Source organism: Etheostoma spectabile, unplaced genomic scaffold, assembly GCF_008692095.1.
Source record: "Etheostoma spectabile isolate EspeVRDwgs_2016 unplaced genomic scaffold, UIUC_Espe_1.0 scaffold00005075, whole genome shotgun sequence".
Lineage (NCBI taxonomy): Eukaryota > Metazoa > Chordata > Actinopteri > Perciformes > Percidae > Etheostoma > Etheostoma spectabile.
The window spans coordinates 24,447-36,311 of NW_022603225.1; the positions used below are offsets into that span (position 1 = coordinate 24,447).

Here is an 11,865-nt window from a genome sequence, read left to right on the forward strand (position 1 = left end):
CCGAGCGGTCAACAGAACATTCCCTTACCTACTTCACATACGCTCCTTTGGTTTCTTGGCCATTCTTATCAAATATGGCTGCCAGAAAGGGATGGGGACGAAGATGGTGCATCCTGTTTAATTAGTTACACAGTTAAGCAGTTACACTTATATTCCATGGTCTTCTTTTAATTTTATTGGTATGTTTATTGAGCTAAATTAGAGGCAATTAGGGTGTTTGTGGGGTTGAGGGTATTCTGGGGTTGTGTAAATAAAGTAGGCAGGACTAGATTATAGCCGATAGATATCAGAGATCCACCCATTACCTTAATTTTTATGCGTTGTACTTTTCCCTTGCCGGGTGAGCTAGGGAAACTGTTACAGCATAGCGGAGTATTCTGTCCACCTCCACACGCGTAGTCTTCTCTTCAAGCAGACTTACTGCCTCCTGGTCTTGTCTTGACCTGGTTACCACTTTCTCATTTTGTATAGCAGCACATCCAGCTGCTAGAGATTCTCAACAATCTGGAAGAGCTCCATGTTGGAAGGAACAGTGGACGTCAGAAGGTACTGTTGCATCCGTAGCTGTTGCTCCACGATCCGTGCTGGGCCCTGAAACGTTCCCCCCCAGTCTGGTTAAAATGGTGAGTGGTCCACCTGGTAGACCGAGCTTCACTGGCTCTATGGGGGTGATATGTGGATGATCAGCACCAATGAGAAGGAGTGGGCTGGCGTTCTCAAACTGCTGAAGGGAGAGGCCTGCCATGTATTTATTCCTCTTCTGCAAACTATCTACTGGATAGGATTGATCCGCCATGCCTAGGTGAGCTAAGCCGTTACTCCCAATACTGCCAGTCAGTATACTGTATGTTTAGCTTATACAAGGTAAAAGACAAATTAAGACTTAATAGGGTTGTTGCTCATGGAGGTGCTGTGGCTTAGTTGGTTAAAGTGCCTGTCTAGTAAACAGGAGATCCTGGGTTCAAATCCCAGCAGTACCTTGTTGTTGGAAAGATTACCTCTTTTGGCGTATCATCATCATGTCAACCCAACCCCTTTGAAAGTACCCTGGTAGTAAATGAAAATGGCATGTTACATTTACACAGAAACACCAATAACATACCCACCAGGTGTTCTATTTGCCTGAGAACTAATGAAATTAATTAATAAATGCCCTACTTTGGCTCCACTACAGTTCTGTGTCAGTCAGCTGCTCCATTTCACTCACCACTGAGTCAGACTTAATGCCCCGCCCACAACAACATCTGATTAGCAGGCAATTTAAAACAAGTACAGGTAATCTCTGCAACAACAAGGTGCTGCTGGGATTTGAACCCAGGAACTTCTGCTGACTAGACAGACACTTTTTTTTTTTGCAACTCTGCAACTCTAGTGTGAAGATTATAAAGTTTTTATTATAATGAATTCCTTCAGTCTTACCTTGGAAGCTTAGGGCTCCTGCACACTGCGTGCGTGGCGTGAGCGTGTCAGCTGAGGTTAGAATGCCTACCGTATTGGTCAATACTGTTAACATGGGAGGAATAAAAACAGACACGCCACAAAGCAAACGTTATGTTGACTGTTGAGGAGGACTAAATTAGGATTGTGTTTTAAGCTTTTCATGGCTTTCCATGAAACAAGGCCTGCCTGAAGGGAGTGGTTAATGACCTTTGTGATGAGGGGACTTATGGCATGGAGGTTGGATTTTACCAGGGCTTTGGGGAAAGGATCTCTCATCTCTCAAAGACATTGCATAGATAGGACTTATGATGTTCTGGGTAGGTCTCCCTATGAACAGCGAGTCATGAGGCCTTAACACGTCCAGCTGTCAAGGACACGTCCAGCTGTTTTCATTTGCTGGAGTTTGTAGGGGTCCCCTGCTGGAGCTGCTGGATGAAGATGGATGGATGGAAGCAACCGTGTTCATTAGCTCATTGTATTCTTGCAAGACAGGCTCATCTGTAGAAGGCGCTGTAGCTTAGTGGTTAAAGCGCCTGTCTTGTAAACAGGAGATCCTGGGTCCAAATCCCAGCAGGAAACGTTATAACCAGGAGGGAACGTTCCCTAAACGTTAGTTTTTGGTTTGGTTCGAACTAACCTTTAGAGAACCAAAAACTAACGTTCTCTAAACGTTCTGTGTTAGTGGGGTAATTATCGCTGTCAAAAGGTATGGTGTTATGTCTGACAATGATACTCAATACAGGAAACATGACAATGCATAATATTTTTTTTTATTCTTCAGGTTTGTCTTTTTGTCGTTAATGGCCACAAGTGAACAGTTCCTTTCTGCCTTTGACCGACATATTTCGGCTTGTTTGTCCAGCCCCTGAGTATGAACAGCAGAGCAGAGTGGCGCAGCGGAAACGTGCTGGGCCCATAACCCAGAGGTCGATGGATCGAAACCAACCTCTGCTAATCCTTATACTTTGCACCAGCAGTAAATATATTTCCAGTCTGTTGTTTAACACAGCGTCTGTTGCTGCTAGTGTCTGAAGTGAAATGTCTCCGCCGGCTGAAGAGTTAACTTAATAGTTTGTCAAGTTCATTTCTTCCATAAATATAGAAACTACAGTGCTCATACCTGCTGTAACACCCATTCAAACTGGAGCATAAAACAATAAATACATTACACTACAGTTAATAAATACTGTAAATAGAAACATGTACGTTTAAAGTGCTTGTTGTGCTGTCTACCAGTCAGATTACCACAGGAGGTAATATCTTCTGCAGTCTTTTAAAGACTCTACCATAATACCTGCTGGAGATGCCAGGTCCTCATACATGTAAAGCATGAGCTCTACCACTGAGCTACATCCCCTGAAGATTTTCAGAGTTTTTTTTACTTTTTTCTGAGATAGACTTAGACTTATCTTTATTAATCCTTTTGGGATGACTCTCGCAAGGAAATTGAAATATGTTGTGTATAGCTTTAAAACCTTAAAACCTTAAAACCTGTAAATGGCTGGAAATCAAACCTGGGCAAAATGATTGAACTGCTATACAACGTTCACTGCAAATCTTGTACCACAGACTGAAAAGACATACTTTGGTGGAGACTGGTGGCTTCTAGTACCTGTGAGATAACACAATATTGCTCACAAAGGTACATCTGCAATTCGGTAATGTGTGATTTACCATATTGTGTCATTGGTTTGCTGCCAATCTTAAAGAATGCCTCTCGTTGTCAGCAGGATTTGAACCTGCGCAGGGAGACCCCAATGGATTTCAAGCCCATCGCCTTAACCACTCGGCCACGACAACCTGAAATCCAGCGGTATACCTGTTTGCACATACGTGCATAAACTTTTCAGTTGGTTACTAGTAGTTACCAGACACGGGCAAATTGCAAATCGTAGTGCACTGCCTGTGTCTGTGGATCCTCGTGGAGGCAGCTTGATTGATTGATATGCTCTCTTATTTGTACCATAACAGATATCTAATATTTTATCAAATTGGGTTGGGCAAGTAACCTTTCTGGTTACTTCTTGACAAATAAAGCAAGTAGCTACACAATGAAAACTACTGCGATGGCTGGGAATCGAATCCAGGTCAACTGCTTGGAAGGCAGCTATGCTCACCGCTATACCACCATCACTGGACAGTGCAATTGGTGTCCTTAAAGGTTGGATTTTTCCTTTTCGTTAAATTAAGGCATTAAGATCAATTACCAAACAATGATTTTTTTAATTCCTCTTTTTAGTCAACTTGGGTTCCTAAACACATGCACACCACTGTATGCATGTATACCTGCATGCATTTAAAAATGTAGGCTTAAAAAAAAAAACAGAGCCGTATTGACACAAAAAAAGAATTTGACAGCAGAAAGCACCATTTTAAGGACACACAGTAGACCTACAATGAAATTGTAATTGCACTGCTTTGAAAATAGTAAGAACCTTCTTCATCACAAACCTGATGGTGCAGTACTTGATCCACATGGATCCACTTGCTGTCCCTCTGGCTGTTCCTCTCTCTGTCCCATTTATGTTTCTTCATCCACCTCACCCTCTTCTTCATCCTCCTCACCCTCTGGAATATCCCTCTCTGTGTCAGAGCCCTCACTTTGGTCACATGCCCTCTCTCCAAACTCCCAAGAGAGGAGACCTGGGTGAAATATGTAATGTTAATGTTGTGTATGGCTTCAAAAAGTGGTGCTATACCTGTTTGCAGTGTTCATAACCTATTCAATTGGATTAGTAATACCAGACACGGGCAAAGTGCATATTGTAGTCCACTGCCTGTGTCTGTGGATCCTCGTGGAGGCAGCTTGATTGATTGATATGCTCCCTTGTTTGAACCATAAAAGAGATCTAATGTTTTATCAAATCAGGTAAAAGAACTCCACAGTGGCCCCAGGGATTGATTAAATTTGTTGAGAAATATTGTAAGGAGAGGCTGTCTTGGTTGACACACCTCTTCAACATTGCGTGGAGGTCTGTGGCAGTGCCTAAGGAGTGGCAGACCAGGGTGGTTGCTCCCCTCTTCAAGAAGAATGGCATCTGCCCCTTACAGGAGTATCACACTGCTCAGGCTCCTTGGTAAACTCTACTCCAAGGTGCTGGAAAGTCAGGTTTAGCTAATCCTCAGCAAGGAGTGTACCAATGTATGTAACATTTCAGCAAATGGCAGTGATGGGACTTGAACCCACACCTCCAGAGAGACTGGAGCCTTAATCCAGCGCCTTAGACCGCTCGGCCACACTACCTGCAAATACCACTTCCCCAAAATAAAAATACAGTGACTTGCTGGTGGTCAACCACTTGCTCAAGCACATGAATGGAAGTTGTGATTCTATGGTTATTTCTGAGATCAACATTCTCAGACAGGTGTTTTATAATCAATAGGGTAAAAGGGAAACGCATTCGCTCTATAAGTAGACTTCCAGAGTATTTGCATAACAAAGGCACAAGATTGGACGTTGTGATACAATGTGGTTGTCAGATGTGCCTTCATGAGAAATATTGTGTTATCTCCAGGCCCGGCCCTAAACAATTTGGTGCCCTAGGCAAGATTTTAGGTGGCGCCCCTTTGCATCACTGTACAGTACTTGCATGTCTGCTAGTGTACATATACTCACAAGAAACTAAAAAGATTTGTCTTGGACATTTTTTATTTACATAAAACAATATTCACATTAAAAAAACTTAAAAATAATTAAAGAAACAAAACAAATGAACTCAATATCTGAAATACAATATAAATAGCTTATATAAAGTATTAAATTAAAATACTACCAAAAAAGTTTAAACAAGTGACATTAACGTAAATACAATATAAATAACCTATAGAAATATTACACTTCCATGTTGCCATGTGAGCATTATGCTCCTGGCTATCCTCATGGACCTTGAGCAAGTGACTTGCATTTTTCCAGTCCTTTAGTCCTTCCCTGTTAAGTTTGTACTCTCTTTTAGAGAAATGTTTGCAACAGAAGCAGTGCAAGCTATGGTCTTTTGTAGAGTACATAAGCCAGCTTCTTCTGACTTTTTCTCCATTGATTAAGAGTCTGTTAAAATAGTCATGCTGACACCTTCGTCCGTCTTTTGTTTTAGGGAATGTAAAGCTATTTTCTACTTGAAATGGACCTCTGTAAACCAACTCTGTTCGTACCTTATCAGTTACGGATGTGGCCAGTCAGCCCGGTCTACTGGAGCAACAGGAGGGGCACTTGATGCTGCTTCTTCAGTGCTGGGTTGTGCTGCTGAGGTGAGATGATTTGCAGGGGTTTGACTGAGAAACCTCAGCAGTGCATCTGTAGACAGAAGAGGAATATGTGACCCCAGTCTAATAATAAACATTATTTCAAGAATAAAGTAAAATTAAATTAAATAATATAAACAAAAAAGAGATGCATGCATGATGTACACTATTGTTTATAATATACAATATAAATTTTGGATTAGAAAAATTATTACTGTAATTTATTGTTATTACAGTGAAATGCTAATTAGAATAATGCAATGGATCGGTAAACTGCAGAATAATATACTATAGCATGTGGGAATGCTAACTTTGCTGTAACATTAATGATGTACATTTTAACACTAACATAGTTTAACATGATGAACACACTTAAGATATATGAGCTATAACACAGCTAATAGCTAGGCTGATAAGTAGGAAAAATTAGTAGTACTTTGAACGACTATTACCACCTGGGAAAAGGTAAAATAACCATGTCAATGCAATTAATATTATAATATCTGCTTAATAAATCTAATATATACACATTTGCCTGAGGATGGCAAGAGGGGGGGCATTTAAATCACTATTTTCCAACAACCCTTCCATAACATTAACCGATGTTAAAACTAACAGATAGCGCTCGCTATTTATTGATTAGCCAACTATGTCATGCTAACGGCTAATGCTATTATCGATCATTGTTCTGCAACAGCAAAATAATATCATTATCATCATCACCTTTACTGTAACATTACCTCTGTCTTTGTCACGTTTTTCCTCCTCTTCTTTTCTTTTTTTCCTCCCCTGGGCACCAGACAGTTAAGGACGCTTGACATTATGAGATTTAGATGCAGGTAAAGGAAGTCGGGCTTATTTATTTTTAATTAAGGTGACGTTATAGGTACAGCACAGGCCGGGCGCCCCCTGGTGGTTTGCGCCCTTAGCATTTGCCTATACTGCCTAAGCCACAGGCCGGCCCTGATGGTGCTGATATGATTGTAGAAGCTGATTACACAATACTTAGCCTTTATTATTAGACTCCTGGTCCATAAAACAAAAACTAAATAAAAAGACAAATACACAAGAACAGGCACCAATAAAGATGGCCGCTCTACCAGTAATCCCTCAGGGGACTGGTATCACAAAGCAACGGACCTCGGGCCAGTCTCTGCGTCGAGGCATAAACCTCAAAATACACGTGTGCCCGCTCTCCCCCATGATCCACCCCGGCCACAGACCAATCCAGTTCTACATCAGATTCCTCAGTAAAGCAGAGCATGGAATAACTCCTTCTGGACAGAACTACACCTGCACTACACCACCTGGGTTTCCTGAGTAGAAGACACCAGCCGTCATTAGAAGGGACCCACACATACACGTATATATGTATATATATATATTATACTATATATATATATATATATACAGCCGTCATTAGCATAGACCCGCAGCTTATTGGAGCTCGTCTTTTGGAACTTGAACCACAAGGCAGCAGGGTAAAAAGCAGAATAATATGGTTTAAAGAGTTTATTCTCGACAGTGTCAGAACACCAGGAGGACTTCCAGGCGACCATGTTACACACACACACAACACCACGTACACACATATACACTCTCACACACACCCACATACATTATCACGTACACACACCACAAGCACACACAGAAACATATATACACACATACAAAGACACACAAAGACGCATACACACACACACAGACAACACACCACATACAGTCTCACTCACACACATACACTATTGAGGTCATAAGTGTGATTTGGAATTGAATGTGCAGCCTTCCCATTGTATTTATGTTATGGAATTAAAAGTTATTCTAAGGATGATTTTGAGCATTATTCACTGTTTTATTCACTATTAATCTGAACATAACTGTGTGTGTCAGTCCCTCCAGCATTTCGCAATGTCGTAATTGTACAATTCACACAAATTCACCAATCACCGTGACTTTGGTGCGACCCCCATTTTGACCAATCACTGGAACTTTTCTGTAATTTGACCAAGAACCGGAATCTTCCGCGACTTCAACAAATCCCAGCAGTCCCACGCGCCAGTCTTGTCTCAGTATGTGACACATGAGGGATGCAGGAAAAACTGGAGAAGAGGCGTACAGGATGACCTAAACTGAGAACAGCTTCACTCATTGTAAGTGCAATGATACGTTAAAGGCTAACAAATACTTTATCAAACCATAGGAATGTGTCCGAGGCCAGGTGAGAATTAACGTAAAGATAAACAAGCCCACGACACATATGTTCATTTGATTAATTCAACAAATTGTCTTAAATCCTCCAGCCAGTTTCTTATTACGCCAACATTTGCAGCATCCTGAGCCTTTTTCAGAAGGTTAGTACAAAAACTTAGCCTAGAGTAAAGTATTTTTAAACGTAAAAAAGACATTGCAACTTTTATTGCAAGACAAAAAAGCTATACAAAAGCTCCCGCGAAAAAAATCTGGCATTTTGGACTGCAATTCTCACAAAAAAAAAAAAGGCCCAAAATTCTGGACGGACTAATGTCTCCGTCTGCTGAAAAGTACAATATATAACCATTTCCCCAGGTGTGTGTGCGCGCATGTTTAGGCTGAGTGCACAATGTGATCTTTTGCAGGTCTCTGGTACTGTGCACTTCCATGTGTTGGAAAGCTCAATGTTACCATTACATGAGGTAGTTTGCAGCTGCTGGTTGTATGATTGTGTATTTGTGGTGGGCCGTGTATGTGTGCAGGTGTTTTAGTGGGTCTTTACATGTGCTCATCTTCTGTAAAGCACAATAGCGCTCTATTGGACCACCGGTCAAAATTGACCTAGGAAAACCAAACACTATGTATTTAAAGCCCTAAAATTCAATGAAATCAGTAATTTTACTAGCAAGATCATTGATAACCACCCATGTTTTTTGGTTAATAGAAACTCATTTCTGATAAAGAAACTTAAGTCAAATTTGACCCCAAGACAAAAATGAAAACAAGTTTTAACTAAAAAAGACTCAAGCCTACTAGTGGGTACTTGCCATGCTGACTGTTTTAGTTCATCTAAACTGCAACAGTGTTGATCCCAAAGTGATCACCTTTTCCTGCAATTGTTTTAGTTTGGAGGCATGCATAAAGTAATGGCAAAGGGAAACCATGTGCTTCCTGGCAGATGAAATCATTCATTGCATAGAATTAATCCGAGAAGTACGGTAAAATCAGTTCAGTTTAATATCACCACAGATATAAATAGATACATGCTGAAACATGTCAAAGGCGCGTCTGGTTGGCAGCCTGGTCGCCCAGCGTCTGGTTGGTTTTGAGCAGTTTTGGTCCGTTCAGGGGCAATTGAACATCTGCAAGTTTTTGAATAGCTGCCTGAGCTTCCACTTCATTGGTTTCCAGTTGTGCTGAAAAATAATATGTAGAAATCATTAAGTCCCAACTACCCTTGACATCAATACTGTAAAGAATTTACCATGAAGGCTTCTTTTTTTTGATTCAATAAAGCAAGTATTTAGACTTCCTTTTAGACTTGACCTCTCCAAAACATTTAATTGGTAATTAGGCCAGTGGAGTTGTTTACATTACAGAATCTGTATTTAGATTTAGCTAGCACAGCAGTTGTGTTCATGTGCTGCATTTACTTTTTTTGGGAACTTCCACAATCCCTACAGAGCTACCTTACCTTAAGTTGGCTGACTGACTATAAATGTCTGAATAATTTGAGAAGCCAGCTTTATACCCCATTGTATGGTCAAAATAGCTTAAATCAAACATGGGTTGAATCCCCAATCCAAAAGCCAGACCCACTTAACCTTAATTTACTACAGTGTGCCTCAAAGAACCTCAGCTGTAAATACAATTGCAGCATTTTCCCCAATAGGGTTTCATAGAACCTGCTCACCTTCTTTAGCGGCTTGCATCAACTTGGACTCCATTGACTGGAGAAGTGCAAAAGGCCCTCTTCATGGAGATATCATTGGAAGACACATCTGTAATACAAATAAATTAGTTAGTGTCCGTAAGTAGCTCTTGAAAGATTCTGTCACCAACGTTCTTACCTCTAACGTTCTCCTCTGCAGCTCGTCCTCATGTCTTTCATTTGTGCCGCCAACTGGCAAACTCAAGCCTAAGGACAATACAACTGCTGTTAATCTGTTAAACTGTTCATCTACTTGGCGCTGTGGCAGACGGCTGCCTCTCCATAGCTCTCCAGTAGCTCTCCAGTTTTTAGCTCTTTTTACTTATTTAAACCTCTTTTTGTATCTCTTTTTAACTCTTCTTGCGAAGATAGTGTGTTTCTATATATCCTATGGATATTTCCAATCGTAAAATTCAACCAGGAGCCAGCTTTCTCACTTACTCAAGAGAGGAATTGCTGGCTCTGCACACAAAGGACGCGCCGGGACACGGCACCCTATCCCGACGGAGCTGAGGAGGAACCCAGGGGCTGCAAGCCGGGCGAAGCTAAGGCCGAGCTAGCGGAGAATCGGAGGCGCTACAAGCCATCGATTCCCTCCGTTATCATGGGAACGTGAACTCGCTGCCAAACAAGATCGACGAGCTGTCCGCGCTGAACAACCAGCGGACTTACCGTGAGACCAGCTTGTTCATCTTTACAGAGACATGGCTACACCACCTCGACCAGATGCTAACGTGACCTGCTTGGATTCACTGCCGTGAGAGCCGGCAGAGACACCAGGCAAGTGGGAAAAGCAAGTGGGGGACTCATCATGTATGTCAACGACCGCTGGTGTAACCCAGGACATGTCTCCGTAAAGACAGCCTCATGTTGCCGGGACCTCGAGCTGCTAGCCGTTAGCTTACGGCCATATTATTTACCCAGGGATTTTACCATGTGGTTACTCTCTGTGTTTACATCCTCCGAGAGCGGACGCAGCCGCTGCCTGTGAGAAGATTCACTCCGTCACAGCAGCGCTGCAGACACAGCCCCTGAGGCCTTCATGATCATCTCTGGGGACTTTAACCATGCTACTTTGGACTCTACTTTGGCTGTTTTTCACCAGGTTGTAGACTGTCCGACCAGAAACAACAGACAATTGATCTCCTGTATGCTAATGTGAGGGATGCATACAGAGCGACTCCCCTCCCCCCACTGGGGAAGTCTGATCACAACCTGGTTCATCTACAGCCACTGTACACCCCCCTGGTCCAAAAACAGCCGGTGCAACTCGCAACAGCAGGAGTGGTCCCCTGAGATGGAATTGCCCTGAGAGACTGTTTCAACACCACAGACTGGATGTGCTGATCGACCCGCATGGTGAGGACATAGAGGGATGACACACTGTCTGACGGACTACCTGAACTTTTGTGCAGACGTGGTCTCCCCTATCAAGACCGTCCGATGTTACCCTAACAACAAGCCATGGGTAACACAGAGGTCAAGGCTGTCCTCAACAAGAAGAAGGCTGCCTTCAGGACCAGGACAGGAAGCCATGAAGGCAGCACAGCGGGGTGAACCATTGTGTGAGGGAAGCTAAGGACAGCTACAGGAGGAAGGTGGAGCAGAAGCTAAGGGAAAACAACATGAGGGAGGTCTGGGAAGGTGTGAGGACCATCACAGGTCACAACACAAAGACCAGAACAACAGGGGGGACAATGGAGAGGGCCAAGGAGCTGAATACTTTTTCAACAGGTTAACCGCCCTTGCCCCCCCTGCCCCCACCCTCACCCCAGCAATGTTCCCTCCCTCCACACACCTCCCCCCTGACACCACCACATCCCAGTCTACACCCTCCCCCCCAGCACCAACACTAATACCCCCCTCCTCCTCCTCAATACAATCCCCGCCCCACATCACCACGGACCAGGTCAGAGAGCAGCTGAGGAAGCTCCGCCCCGAAAGCAGCAGGCCCATAAAGTGTGTCCGAGACTGCTGAAGACCTGCGCAGCAGAACTGGGGGAGCCGCTCCAACGCTTCAACCTTAGCCTGCAGCTAGGGAGAGTGCCCACCCTTTGGAAGACATCCGCATCGTTCCGGTTCCCAAGAAGAACAGGCCCAGCAGCTGAATGACTTCCGACCGGTGGCGCTCACTTCACACCTGATGAGACGTTGAGCGGCTCTTCCTCAGCCTCCTCAGACCCCAGGTACAGCACGCCCAGGACCTTCTGCAGTTTGCGTACCAGCCGATGTTGTGTGGAGGACGCCATCCTCTACCTGTTACACCGGGTCCACTCCCATCTGGA

At 43.3% G+C, this 11,865-nt stretch overlaps 3 non-coding genes across 3 annotated transcripts; 1 reads left to right on the top strand and 2 right to left on the bottom strand.

The window, feature by feature from the left end:
* The first annotated feature begins 906 nt into the window (after positions 1 to 906).
* On the top strand, positions 907 to 980 carry trnat-agu (transfer RNA threonine (anticodon AGU)). The gene has a single exon. It is a non-coding gene; the product is annotated as a tRNA-Thr (tRNA).
* Positions 981 to 3,158: 2,178 nt separating this feature from the next.
* trnas-uga (transfer RNA serine (anticodon UGA)) lies at positions 3,159 to 3,240 on the bottom strand. The gene has a single exon. It is a non-coding gene; the product is annotated as a tRNA-Ser (tRNA).
* Positions 3,241 to 4,602: 1,362 nt separating this feature from the next.
* Positions 4,603 to 4,684, bottom strand: trnal-aag (transfer RNA leucine (anticodon AAG)). The gene has a single exon. It is a non-coding gene; the product is annotated as a tRNA-Leu (tRNA).
* Between the last annotated feature and the right edge of the window lie 7,181 nt (positions 4,685 to 11,865).